Source organism: Octopus sinensis, unplaced genomic scaffold (assembly GCF_006345805.1).
Source record: "Octopus sinensis unplaced genomic scaffold, ASM634580v1 Contig17590, whole genome shotgun sequence".
Lineage (NCBI taxonomy): Eukaryota > Metazoa > Mollusca > Cephalopoda > Octopoda > Octopodidae > Octopus > Octopus sinensis.
The window spans coordinates 4,718-12,500 of NW_021835156.1; the positions used below are offsets into that span (position 1 = coordinate 4,718).

The following is a 7,783-nucleotide window of genomic DNA, read 5'->3' on the forward strand; positions in this document are numbered from 1 at the left end:
CAAATGTACCACTAGATTCCTACAAAATCTCGGTCATGCAACTGATGACAATAAGCACTTCAAGATGATTACAACACCACTGGACCAGAACAACATAGGATGAGAACTTAACATAGTAAGAAGCAGCAGCTTGTCCAACCAGATTCAAAGAATGAGTAGCGCAGGGAATGAAAACTGCAGCCAGATTATTTCCCTTGAGTATAGCTTGCATTCCTGTATAGTGAACGGACATATTAATGGCGTTGTCATAGAACTGTCTCCTGCAGACTTTATACCTGCTTATATCAGGAATTCTAAGACAGACGCAACCAGCGCTTTTGATTTGTGGGATCCAGTTTGCAGAAAACTTAATAACCTCATTGGTTTACAAGGAATAACGTAATGCTCAATTGCTGTTATTTGGTAAACATATTCCCGGTCTGGTGTTCAATCTACAGAATAGGAAATACTTGGCAGTTTTAAGTTCTCCAACAATATAATTCTTGACATTTTGTCATAAACAGAACAATTTCTTCGTAGACATGGTAGGTAATAAGTATGATTAGTAACACTACTAATATTACCAAATGTTCTCAAGCGATCCGTGAGAAATGGATCAAATTGTGCTAGTAGTTCCATAATTCCGGGAAAATTCCCATTGTGTTTAGTGCCAATATTCTTTTCACTCTAAATGCCAAATTTCTCGCAGCTAAGAATATTGTCTCAAACAAAATACGGCACAATTCTTCAGTCCAGTATTTCGTGTTTCCTTTCCGGTTTACTATGAATGACAAAACATGATGATTCTCCGCCTTCAATATTTTGAGGTGATACGTTCTTGCTATTTTCTGCAGATGTATTTGGGGTTGCGGCTGGGTCCTCAAAAGAGACATCTGATACTGGTTCTTCATCTTTAGCTCCTGAGATTCCATTTTTTTTTTTGAAGCAAAGAATCACTTTTGTAAGGCGCATGTGTCTATGCCAATAAAGCAGCACTGTTTTCAACTTCATCCTCAAAAAAAGTTTTATTTTCTAGCTCCAGACATTTGAATTTTCCGTGGTACTTTTAGATATTATGTGTTAGAGTATAATATATAATCTGAAATGAAGCAAAAGAAAATAGTTTCAAAAATAGATTAAACCTGGAAGTGATAACTGGAACATACTCATTCCATTTACTCCTGCTGCAGTCTCCGACGGGCTAATGTTTTGGATACAACCGTTAATCATTCTTTTTACAGCAGATATTCTGAAGCTATTACGGACTACTGTGGATTCAATTTTATGTAGGACATTCTTATTGATATCCTGAACAAAAGAATGTTGAAACACTTTTTCATTGAGTTGGGATTTAAAGCTATCTTTGATGCCAAATACATCTTGTATCACTTTGATATACGTCAGCTACGCACTCAATATTGGAGGGAACAAATCGTCAATTAAGAATGTTGGTGATACCTTCAAGTCGGGAGCACCTCACCCTGATATGAGAAAAATTCGCCCGAAATCGAAGCAGGTAATATAACTGCTTATCACTTCTGGGATTGCCAGTATATCATCTTTTCCTGGACTTGTTTTACCAATTTTCAAGTAAATTCTCTACATAAAAGATTGAACTTCAACGCAGAATCTTTGTGGCATTGTCTTTGTTCATGTTTCCATCCATCGTTATTTTATTGTATTCCATATTCTGAAGCACATTCAAGTCACATTTAAAAAATAAAAATCTCACCACCTTCCCTCTGCATCGTACCTTTAACAAAAAAATTTTACTTGTGTTTTATCTTCTTTGCTTTCTTTTCTATTTCCGTCGGAATTTTCTGTTTTAAGGCCTTAAATCACCCAGCGAAATTTTTCTTTTTTGTTTTTGCATAATCGTATGAATTCCTGTGTGTAGAACACAAATTTGCAGACGTTTTCTAGAAATTCCCAAAAAACATGTTTTGAGGTGATATCAGGGCTATTTAGCTGTTAAGCCAACATTCTGGACGGTCATAATTTTAAACTGTGATTTTAAAATAAAAATTCAAAACATTTTTAAATTTCGAAAAATTGAAAAAACATAGTTGTTTTTTCCCGTAATTGCGTGAATCCCAGTGATTAGAATACAAATTCGCAAAAAAATTGTCTAAAAATTCCAAAATGTAAAAAAGTTATGAGGCCTTTTTATGGCGTTCTCAAAGCAGAATTCCACTGTACCCTTTCGTTTTCATAGTTTTGCCATTCGTAAAGGACTGATAAAGAAATAACAGAAAATCGTTTATAAAACTATTCTTGTCTACTCTAGGCGTCCATCTCTTCGGGATATGCATACCGTTGTCCCCAAAAGAACTACAGTTTTATTATTATTATTATTATTATTATTATTATTATTATTATTATTATTATATTGAGTGAGAGAGCAGTTCATGCCATCAAAGTACACTGGGGTAAAATATACGAAGCCCAATATACCCATCATGACTACCCGTCTGATAAAGGTACAACCAGGCACATGCATCACAACCATATGTGCGTGACATGGTGATCTCATATCAAGATAAACAGCACATGACCTTGCAGGTGGGGCCCAGTTAGAATTTTCTCAGTTGAGTAGCCCATCCCGCTCAAACGGTCCCTGAATAAGGGTGTTTAAGGATGTTGAAAGAACCACCCATGTTTCCAGAGGTGAATTATTCAAACCCCAAAGAATCCCTCTCTACACATGGCTATGATGCTCCCCCACTATTATTATTATTATTATTATTATTATTATTATTATATTATTATTATTGTTATTTTTGCAGCAGAAGATTTAAAATTTCGAATGAATATAAACGTTAAGATATTAAGCATACTGAGGAAACTGGTTAAAAGCAATTAACAAGTGTAGCACAGCATCGCCCTAAAGACTTCATTCCTTTAAATATCACCAAGCCAGTGAAGCATTCTTTGTCGAACACTCTGTACTTGACATGGTGTTTCCGTGAGAGAATTCAAAGGCGGTTTTCTTATTTCTTCCGTCGGGTAATTTGTTTTACTAGAAAACCATCTTGTCGGATAGATACTGATAATTTTTTACTCACTTCCTTTGGGAGTGAGGACATGGAATATCAGAAGAACTATAACAAAACATTTTTGTTCTATGCAGTAAGAACTCTGTGTAACCTAGTCTACTGATTCGTTGTATCGCGGAGAATGGCCAGCAACAATCCACTTCACGAGCCTCATTTATTCTGGGATGTGCGCATCGTCTCCCTGCATCTTCTGTTGTTTAAACCCCACCCTTTTTTTTTCTGTGTTCCTTACTTTGGTTCCTTTATGCTGTTTTGAAGACGAAACCATTGTTAAGCTCCACAGTGTAGTAAAGATAAATTAGATAAAGATTATCGTATCTATACAACAAATTCAGTTTGCATTCAATTGAAAACCTTGCAGAGATGTTGTACCAAGACGCATTATTTATCTTCTTAAATTAACTGATCTTGATAGTTGAACTTGTTGACCCCACCCGCTCAGAACTCATCTGTCTAGTTCAGTTGAAACAGTATTTGAAAAAGCCAGAACAAATGTTGCAAAGCATTTTGCGCAATTCACCAAATAATTCTGCCAATTCTTTGCCTTGTAGCACACACACACACACACACACACAAACGCACACGCATACACACACACACACACATACATTCTCTCATTCTTTCTCTCAAACTTACACATGCACATATATACACGTGTGTCTGTAGAGAATGATCATAGCATAGGTTTAATATAACGTTGTTATTTCAGGAAAGTATTATGCAGAAAATAAAAACGAAGTCTTTGCGTTGCTACGTCATTAACAAATCACGTTTTATTACTAAGTTTTTCTTCAAACAGAAAAAATTGTCTATTCTCGAAAAAACCACACAAAAAACAAAAACAAAAACAGCAAAATCAAAGGAATCTAAAAGTAACAGACGCTATCGTAAAATAGTTAACGTTTAAATTCTTTAACGTCAATAATATAAGTGGAATCTGTAATTTTCTTTATTCTGTTGACTTGTCGCTCTCTCTCATTACTTCATTTGTCATATTTCCATTATGGCAGTCACTCATTTTCATGTAAAAGATATCAGTAAAACTGAATTGCTCAACTGGTTTCGAAAATACCTTTCACCAGAGATTCAGAGCATCGAAGAACTTGCAACAGGAGCAGATTTTTGCCTCGGCATGGAAATATTATTTCCAGGTACCATAGATATCAAAAAAGTAAAATTCGTTGATGCTTGTGACTATTTCAGACGCATGAATTTCAAGCAATTTAGAAATGCTCTGAATACGATTAATTTGAAGAAGGACATTCCTATTGATGACCTTATAAAGGGAACGTTTAAGCACAACTTTTTCTTTGGATTGTGGTTTAAAGCATTCTTTGATGCGAATTACAACAAGCATCCCTATGACATATGCCAGCTACGCGCTCAATATTGCAAGAAAAAAACGATAATTTTAAAGAATGTCGGTGATACCCCGAAGTCGGGAACACCTAATCCTGAAGTCGATAAGGATACACCCGAACCCGAAGCAATAATCGAAGCACAATTAGGAAATGGGGAACATGATACGAAATGTAATAAATATACGACAAACACGGAAACCAAAACAGATGATAAGAAAGATGAATCAAAAATACCAGTAGATTCCGACGAAATCTCGAGCGCTGTGACTGCTAATGACAATAACTACTTCAAGTCAATTACAACGGCACTGGAACAGAACAACATTAGTTTAGAACATGATAACATGCAACTGAAGTATTCTTTGGATACTGTTAAGAAAAGGAACAGTTTGTTGTCAGAAGCAATGAAAAAAATAGAAAGCGCCTGTTTCCCAGTAGCTAATGTGTTGGATACAACTGATTATTTGACACCGAAATTAATTCAAACTTTGAAAGTATTTTACGAGGAAATTGTAGAGATTTTAAAAGACACTAATGATAAATTTTAAAACGTAATTAATAAAGGATCAGCTAATGACAGCTTTTAATGAAACCTCATTTGTTGATCATTTATTTCTCACGGCAGAAAAAGAAAAAATCTTGAATGTAAGTTTTTATTTCATCATAACATTATGTATGTGTACCAGCGGATATACCCGACACTACCCGTCTATTGTATCAGGGTAACTGCATGCAGTAAATCTGCCTTACAAAATAACTGCCAAAGAAGATCTTTGTCTATTTTTCATTAACGAAAAATTACAGCAAAAATGTGTTGCTCAATAACAATCTTGGTTCTATGATAAAATGATCATCGGAGTTTCCACTATTTGAAGAGCCCCCATGAAGCTGGTCATGTGAAAAGACAGGCTTCTTTTAAGGTCAGTTTATGCACAAGTATTTTAAGAAATTTCAATAAGTGCCCTCGAGATGTATGTATTGCTGACAATAGCGAAGAATCGAAATCGAAACCTTTTAAATTGACTACATCGTTACAGTTGTTTCATCATCATTCATCATTGTTCGACCGTGGTCGAGACAATGGAATTTACCATGTTGCGCCAGACTTCACGGTCCATCATAGCATTACGGAGGTCCTGTTGCTGGATGCCTGTATCCCTGGAGATTACATCAGGGTAGGAGAGTGTGCGCCCTCTGGTATTGCGAGTAGATGGCTTCCAGAAGAGAAGAGTAGAAATTACTTCTTTTTCAGCTCTACAACAATGTCCAGCAAACTGGACTCTTCTATTTTTCACAAGAGATGATACAGGTGGTAATTTCCCATATATTTGCATTTTAGTTGGATGGCGCCTCCACGAGAGATTTTGAGCTCTCATAAGGAGGCGAGTGTAGGTTCCGTCAAACCGCCTCTCAAGCTTCTTTGATAACGTCCAGGTTTCTGAGCCATAGAGTAGAATTGGTTCGACTGTGGCTTTGAATATTTCAAGTTTGAAGTCTCTACTTAGATTTGATGACCAGATCTTATGCATTTCATTACAGGCTGACCAGGCCATACCCTTTCTAGTTAGAAAGTTGTTGTTTAGCTAGGTAGAGGTAACAAAGAAAAATAAAAGTAGATATGTTGGACGGTCTTGTCGCTGAGAATTTAATATAATAATAACAAAGAAATATAACAAGCATTCGCACAAACTATATAGCTTAATGTGGAGGCGCAATGGCCTAGTGGTTAGGGCAGCGGACTCGCGGTCGCAGGATCGCGGTTTCGATTCCCAGACCGGGCGTTGTGAGTGTTTATTGAGCAAAAAACACCTAAAAGCTCCACGAGGAACCGGCAGGTGATGGTGCTGATCCCTGCTGTACTCTTTCACCACTCTTTCTCCCACTCTTTCTTCTGTTGGCCTGCTCGCTTAGCCAGCGGGGTGGCGTCATTCGAAGGCTAAAAACAATGCGAACGCATTGTGACCAGCGATGTGTAACAACATCTGATGGTCTGGTCGGTCACGTGATCACGTGATATAGCTTAATAGGGGTCACAAATAATCCTGTGTCAACTTTCTCCGGAAACTGTTTTTAAATATGTCTCCTGAGATGCCCTTAAGTAGTGCGTACAAAGTTTCATAAGAGCGTTTGGGTTTCTCTGGAGTCATTGTTATGAGCAGTCGTAACATGAAATAAGATATTTAAGGTTAAGATTTGAAAATTTTGTTTTCGGTAGTTAGGCCAGCAATAGAATTTAGTGTCATGAATTTAGTGTCTTGCAAAACACCCCGAGTGAAGTGGGTTTGGCAGTAGTCACTCTATCGAAAACACCTAAAGCTCCACGAGGCTCCAGCAGGGGGTGGTGGTGAACCCTGCTGTACTCTTTCACCACAACTTTCTCTCGCTCTTTCTTCCTGTTTCTCTTGTACCTGTATTTCAAAGGGCCAGCCTTGTCACATTCTGTGTGTCACGCTGAATCTCCTCGAGAACTACGTTAAGGGTACACGTGTCTGTGGAGTACTCAGCCACTTGCACGTTAATATCACGAGCAAGCTGTTCCGTTGATTCGGATCAGCTGGGACCCTCATCGTCGCAACCGACGGAGTGCTCCTACTAGTCACTCTATAAGTCAAATAACCAGCCCTTATAAAAATATGACGGGCTCGTTGGAGAATTTAATCATCATACAAACTCCCTGTTTGAAAAAGAAACAAGAAAACGGAATTTAGTTCTGCTTACTTCAGGGCTCTATTGAGTATATACATATATATATATATATATTGAGTATATAGCAAATATAACCCGACTGCACGAAATAAGTCGGTCGATTTGCTAAAAAAAATAGCTATGAAATACATATTCCTTATTTTTATAAGCGGCCTTCTTAGAATGGAACCAATTTCTATCGTTTAATGTAATCCATTTTATATGATCTGAATAAAAGATTGGACGTTTACTGATTTCCTGTTTGTGCTTCATCAAAGTTGATCAGGGTTTAAATAACACCACCAACGACATCAACAACGTGGACGACGTCAAGAGTAGCAATAACAACAACAACAATGTTTCAAATAAAAGCAGAACCCATATCAACTGCGCCACGACCTAGGGTTTCATATTTGGTCGCTTGGTCTAATAGAGAAAGAATCCAAACATACCGGCTTTTGACAGTTAGATAAAGGAGGACTCATTGAGTAGTGTAGCTGTATACATAACCCCCTAAGTTTAAACATAAGACAGGATGTTAGAATTGATTTCAAATTTTGGCGCAAGGCCAGCAATTTCGGGGGCAGAGTAAGTCGTTTACATCGACCTCAGTACTCAACTGGTACTTAATTTTTCGGCCCTGATATATATGAAAGGCAATTTCGACCTCGACAAAATTTGAACTCAGCACATGAAGACGAA

General features: G+C 37.2%; 1 long non-coding RNA gene across 1 annotated transcript in view; it reads left to right on the top strand.

The window, feature by feature from the left end:
* The first annotated feature begins 416 nt into the window (after positions 1-416).
* Positions 417-7,783, top strand: part of LOC118761807 — a 13,483-nt gene continuing 6,116 nt past the window's right edge. Inside the window, exons 1-2 of the long non-coding RNA XR_004997651.1 lie at positions 417-492; positions 2,568-2,571. This is a non-coding gene — a long non-coding RNA (uncharacterized LOC118761807). The remainder of the gene's footprint in view (positions 493-2,567; positions 2,572-7,783) is intronic.